This window comes from Trichosurus vulpecula, chromosome 3, assembly GCF_011100635.1.
Source record: "Trichosurus vulpecula isolate mTriVul1 chromosome 3, mTriVul1.pri, whole genome shotgun sequence".
Classification (NCBI taxonomy): domain Eukaryota; kingdom Metazoa; phylum Chordata; class Mammalia; order Diprotodontia; family Phalangeridae; genus Trichosurus; species Trichosurus vulpecula.
Genome location: NC_050575.1, coordinates 304785557 through 304791899, shown reverse-complemented (window position 1 = coordinate 304791899; position 6343 = coordinate 304785557).

The window sequence follows — 6343 nt, the reverse complement described above, 5'->3', positions numbered from 1 at the left end:
TCCTAGTACTGTCATCTGTTTCCATGCAGTCAGAGAAACTAACCCCCATGACTGGAATCTTATCATTCTCCATCTGTCAGAATTCTTACCTTCCTTTCAATGTCAGCTCAAGGTGCACCTCCAAGAACCCTTCTTTGATTGATGCCCCTGGTAGTTAGTACTCTCCACCTCTTCCAATTATCTTCTCTTTGTCTCTTTACATGGTTCTTTCCCCCTCTCACCACCCAGCCAAGGGCAAGGCCTATTTCTTTTTTGTCTTAGGATCTCCAGCATTAAGCAGAAGTGCTCCAGCCTTAGTAGATACTTAATAAAAACTTTTTGAATTGACGCGTAGACTACGATGACCTATGGTCATTTGACTAGGAGAGGGGAGTCTTATAGTGTCTGAGGATAGTCTCTCTGGAAGAGGAAATTATTGAGGAAACAGGTGGACCTGTGTTGATTCTGAGTTGCAGAGAAAGGATATAGGAGGGACATTGTGAAGGTACAAATGAAAAGATTCCATAATAGATCAAATATATTGGATAGTTCCAATGAGAAATTTAGTATGACTGCAAGATGAGCCCAGGTGACTGGGAAAATTGTAGTGCCTTTGACAGTAATAGGAGAGATGAAAGTAGGGAATGATTTTGAGGGAAAGACAGTCCTGTTTTGGACATGTGGAGTTTGAGATGCTTACAGAACATTCAGTTTCATGTGTCCAAAAGGCAGTGGATGATTTGGGACTAGTGCTCAGGAGAGAGACTAGGGCTAAATATATTCATATTTATGGATATGTGGATACATATAAATCTGGGAGTAATCTGCAGAGAAATAGTGATTGAACTCATGGAAGCAGGTGAGATTACTAATAACAGCATTTATGTAATGCTTCAAGATTGCAAAGTAGTTTACAAGTCCATCATTTCATCCTCACCACAATCTTGTTAGTTACTATTATTATCCCCATTCTACAGATGAGGAAACTGAGACAAACAGGGTTAAGTGATTTGCCCAAGATCACATAACTAGTGTCGGGTTGGATTTGAACTCATTTTCCTGATTCCAGGCTTAGTGCTTTCTTCACTGTACCATCTAGCTAACTCTAAGTGATATAATAAAAAAGGAAGAGAAGAAGAGGGCCTATGGCAGAACTGTGAAATTCCACCTCTCTGGGACTTCCATGGCTAGTGGGAATGACCTGGAGGAAGATCAGCAAAGAAAACTGAGACAGGGCAGACAAGTGGGGCAGGGTGAGGAAACTAGGAGATAACGGTGTCATGAAAACGTAGAGATGAGACTATCCAGGAAGAGAGGATGAGATAATGTCAAAAGCTACAGAGAGGACAAGAAAGATAGGGATTGAGAAAGGACTATTGCATTTGTCAATTAAAAAGTCCTTGGTAATTTTGGAGAAGAGGAAGCCAAATTGCAAAGAGTTTAGGAGTGAAAGCTAAGTAAGTGGGAGCACTGAGTTTAGATAGGTTTCCCAAGGACTTTATCCAAGGGAAGCAGAGCTATGATCACTAGCAGCAAAGGTTTTTTATGGATGGAGGATACATGGGTATGTGTGTAGACTGATTTTAGAGACAGATTGGATTAGAAAGCAAATGAAGATGATAGTGGTGGTGGGATCAAGGGTGTTCAGAGAAAGGTTTGCCTTGGCAAGAAGAAAAGCCACCTCTTCATTAGAGTGGAGTGGAGGAGGTAGGGAAAGATGTCTGAGTAAAGAGGACAAAGGTCTAAACAACTGGGGGGAAAAAAGCTTTAATGAGAAGAAAATATGAGAAGATGGTAGAGTGAAAGGAAGCAGTACAAACTTCACCAAATAAATCTAGAAAATACACCAGACTTAATCTTGCTGAGAAGTCCTGAAAAAGTCAGAAAGTCATAAAGGAGTAGGGAGCTTGGAATATACTGTTCCAGAAGGCAAAGGATAAAGGCTTAAAGCTAAGAATCACTTATCCACCAAAACTGAGTATAATCATACAGAGGAAAAAAATGGACCTTTACAGAGAGAGTATTTCTAAGCATTCCTGTTGAAAAGACCAGAGCTATGTAGGAACTTTAAAGTACAGTCACTGGAGTTAAGACATATAAAAAAATAAATATGATTGAATAATGATAACAGACTAAACAAAAACCAATGGCTTACATTAAAAAAAATAAGGAGATGATATATGCCCCTTTTTATCCGTATCATCACCAGGATTCATAGAAGGAGTCCAGTTAGGTCTAGGAGTGATTCTGTTATGTCTTGATGATCCTCAGAAAAAAATGGAAAGAGAAGAGAAAAAGAATACACTGAGATGAGGGTAGGGGTGGAATTTTAGGGAAAATCATCTCACAAAATCAGGGTGCACAAATTGGCATCCATACAAACAAAGTCAGGGGGAGCATTTGACACCTAAGCCTCTCATATAAACTGGTCAAAGAAGAAAGAATGCACACATACACACAAGTTGCGCAGAGAAATACATTTCATTCAACAGAGAAGTAGGAGGGAAAGAAAATAAGCTGGGAGGGTAGGTTTAGAGAAGAATTAGTCTTAAGCAAAACAAACTCTAAGGATGTACAAAAATGTTGAGAGCTCTTTTTGAGACAGTGAATAATAGGAATCTAAAGGGGTGCCCATAAATTGGGGAATGGATGAACAAGTTGTGATACATAAATGTGATGAAATGCTGAATGTGCTGAACTCTTATCAGCATAATGACCAGCCAAGATTTCAGAAGACTAATGTGGCAACAGGTTACCCACCTCCTGATGGAGAGGTGAAGGAGTCAGAATGCAGAATGAAGCAAATATTTTTTAGGATGTGCCAATGTGGAAATTTGTTATGATTGACTATAGGTTTGTAATGGGTTTCGTTTTTCTTGTGTTTTCAATGGGAAAGGACTGGGGTTGAGGTGGGAGAATGAGAAAATGCTTCTGGGCTGGTTGAAAATGTCTATGAAGAAATCTTGTGAACTCTGATTAACATAATGACCAACCACAGTTCCTAAAGATTCACAATGAAACGTGTCACTTCCCCTCTTGACAGAGAGATGATGGACTCAATGCAAAATTGAGACTTTAAAAAGAAATGGCCAGTGAGAAATTTGGGGGGTTTTGACTCTACATGTTTGTAAACAGAGGTTTTGTTTGTCTTTATTTCTCAGTTGGGGGGTGGTGGTGAGGGAAGTAGGAGGGAAAGAAGGTTGGGGTTTTTTTTCAGAATAAAATAAAATTTAAGAAAATTAAAGAAAACATCAAGGCTGAATCTCATTCTTATTCATATCTTGGTTTCTTATTTGCATGGGGCAAATATGGTACTTGAAGGAAGTAATATTGGAAAGAATGCTGAGTTTGAAGTTACTGCATCTGGCTTCAAAAGCTGCCTCTGTCACTCAGTCCTTGAATGAGCCTGGGCAAATGACTAAACCTCTCTGGAATGCAGTTTCCTCCTGTAAAATGAAGGGCTTGAACTAAGTCTATGACCGTATGAATAAAGCCACATTCACCTTAACCCAGCCTTTAGTTAGTAGACACCCCAGGGGAATCACTTATAAAAATGTATCAGTCAACTAACACACATTTATTAAGCACCTCCCATTTTTTAGGCATTAGAGATATAAATACAAAAGTGAAATAAGGAGTTTGTATTTGATTAGGGAAAACAATGTGTACATATGTAGGCAGAAAAATAAATTCAATTTTAGATGGAGGGCACTCATAGTTGGAGGGATTAAGAAAGATTGTGTGTTAATGGTGGCACTTAACCTGAGTCTGGAAGGAAACTAGGGACTCTAAGAGACAAAGAAACACTTTAGTGATGTATTTTTTATCACTTTTATCAACAAAAAAGAGAAAGGGTCAGTCAATGAACTGGACATATAACTAAAAAAAATTAGAAAACACCAACCAAAACTAAAAATAGAAACTCTGATATCAAAGAAGAAACAACAAAATTGAAAACCAAAACTAAACCAAACCAAACCAAGACATTGAATTGATAATGCTATAAACTATTTTAAATAATAAAATGTTAGCTAATCTGATTTTAAAAAGAAGGAAAACAAGTTGTTGATCAAAATTGAAAAAAGAATTCACAACCAATGAAGAGGAAATTTTAAAAAATATTAGAAGCTACTTTACCCACTATGCCAACAAAACTGATATTTTAAATGCAATAGATAAATATTTACAAAATTTTGAAGAATCTAAATTAGAACAAAAACCAGAGAATTTGAATATCCCAAACTTTGTCCTAAAATGCATGACACCCTTTGACATTTAATCTGGATTAACAGTTTTTAAGTCTAGACAATCAACAGAACAATAAATCAAGCCTGATTTGTAACATTTGCTGATTGCCAAAGTGTAAATGCTCACACTGAAAATTTTAGAATTGAGCTGAGCTAGTTCTGAACTGGCTCCAGCACACCCATGGCAATCAAAGGACTCGAGTCTAAACCCTGCCTCTGCAATTTACCTTTTCCTCCCTGGGCCTTGGATTCCTCATCTATAAAATAAAAGAGATTAAATTGAACAACCACTAAGGTCCCTAGCAGCTTTAGGCAGATGTTCTAAGGTCCTATGCCTTATCTTCCCTATAAGTTTCACCAGGTAAGGGATTTATCTGATTTCACCTTGATGTATTGCTCAGTGCTTATCACTCCCCAGATGAGGTGCTTAATAAATAAAGGAGTTCTTAACCTTTTTGTGTGTCATAGATCCCTTTGACAGAATGGTGAAGCCCATGGAGCCCTCTTCAAATAATATTGTTACTAATTGAAGGAAATGCTAAATTTCAGTTAAAGGTTAATTAAAATAAGATGCATTTTCCCCAAGTCCACAGATCCCCTGAAATTTAAGTAACTTGTGAAAATTAACTATTGATCCTGTATTTTATATTTGATTTTACTCTGTAAGTGATTTCTTTCTACAGCCCCACATAACAAACTTCAGCCTCTTCTCTGTCTCTAAAAATCTCACGAGTTCAAATGTTCAAGCTTTCTCTCTCTCAGGATTAGATGCCAGAGGTTTAAGGTTTCTCACAATCACTGTCAATTAAAGAGAAACTCTGAGCTAGAGTTTCTCATCCCTGAAGTTCATACTCTGATAAAACACCATTATCCCAGTGTCACCTGAAAATCCGAGGATTTTGTGTGTTAATTTGTTGACTTCCCATCTTAACCTCAACCTTGCCAATTAAAGGTAGTCTTATCTCATCCCCATATGCCTGTGAGTCTGGTACGCCTGGCTCCCTATCAGCAGCCTTAGGATGCAGCTAGGTTCCATAAATTCACAAAGCCTTCCTTTAAGACAGAAAGAGGTCTTCATCCCATGTGTGTGTATGCCTTCCCTCTTTAACATAATCAAGTATGATCCCTCAACCCCAATCAAGCCAGTCCCATAAACAATGATACGATTTTTGTTCTGTTCTTTGTTCTGTATTTATAAAAATGAGTTGGGTCTTTAAGGAGGCAAGCCACTGATCCTTTTATTGTTTGGTCATGAGTGCTTCTCTCCCTAGATCTGAAAGGTATTTTCTTTCTTGATCTTGTAATTTGTTTATGATGTCATCTTTTCTGTTTAAATCATAGACTCATTTGGTGCTTATCTTGGTATGCTTTGTGAGATATTCCTTTCTACCTAGTTTTTGCCAGATTGTTTGCTAATTTTTTCAACAATTTTTGTCAGAGGGTTCTTACGCTAGGAGCTGGGATCTTTGGGTTTGTTAAGCACTGGGCTACTTTGCTCGCTTGCTTAGGTATATATGATTTTATCTAACCCTCGGATCAATTATTATCTAATTTCACTGATCAATCTCCATTTCTTAACCACTACCAAATCATTTTCTTTTAGTATATATCTTGGGATCTGGTACTGTTAGGGCCACCTTCCTTCTGGTTTGTATTTTCTTTCAGTATTTCCTTTATGATTCTTGACCTTTTGCTCTTCCAGATGAATTTTGTTATTACTTTTTCTAGCTCTGTAAAGTGATCCTTTGGTAGTTTGCAATAAACAGAATAAACAAATTAAAGTAGTATTTTCATTTTTAGCATATTGGCATAGCTTACCCATGAGCAATTAATATTTCTTCAATTATTTAGATCTGTCTTTATTTGAGTGAAGAGCATTTTTGCAATTGTATTCATATAGTTCCTGTATGTCTTGGCAAGTAGATGCTCAAGTATTTTGTAAGTTCTGGATTTATTTGAAATGTAATTTTTCTTTATATTTCTTCCTGCTGGATTTTGTTGGCAATATACTGAAAAGCTGGTGAGTTTATTTTATATCCTGTAACTGATAAAGTTATAAATTATTTAAATTAGTTTCTTTATTGACTCTCTAGAGTTCTCTAATTAAACCATTATAT